We start from the raw sequence: 358 nt of genomic DNA, 5'->3' as shown, positions 1-358 counted from the left end.
ATTACCTTCTATCCATTTCCCTTAGGCAAACCACGCCCCTTTCTTCCCCTTCCCTATAAACATGTCTCTTGTCACTTCCTGTCCCTATTATCAAGCCTTTTCTATATTTTTTTTCTCTCTTTCTCTCTCATCTCCTTCCATATATCAGATTCCATCTCATAATTGCAATCTTTTCTATCATCATTTTTCTTGTATGATCCTTTTCTCTCCCTTTCTTTTTTTTTATTTGTTCCTCTATTTTTTTCTCTCATTCTCCAACCCTACCGCCCCCCCCCCCCGCTTCCCCACAAGACTTGAAAGGCACCAAGGCCTACCGCGTAGGCCTACCGTGTAACTCCACGAGGGTCCTCTTTGTCTT

General features: G+C 42.7%; 1 protein-coding gene across 1 annotated transcript in view; it reads right to left on the bottom strand.

Annotated features, from left to right (window-relative positions):
- The window catches only part of LOC119586485 (transducin-like enhancer protein 4), a gene marked incomplete in the record, with an annotated part of 158,632 nt that overhangs the window by 149,920 nt on the left and 8,354 nt on the right, over positions 1–358 (bottom strand).

Source organism: Penaeus monodon, chromosome 21, assembly GCF_015228065.2.
Source record: "Penaeus monodon isolate SGIC_2016 chromosome 21, NSTDA_Pmon_1, whole genome shotgun sequence".
Taxonomy (NCBI): Eukaryota; Metazoa; Arthropoda; class Malacostraca; order Decapoda; family Penaeidae; genus Penaeus; species Penaeus monodon.
Note: the sequence above shows the minus strand (reverse complement) of the source record. Positions and strands in the feature narration are given on the sequence as shown.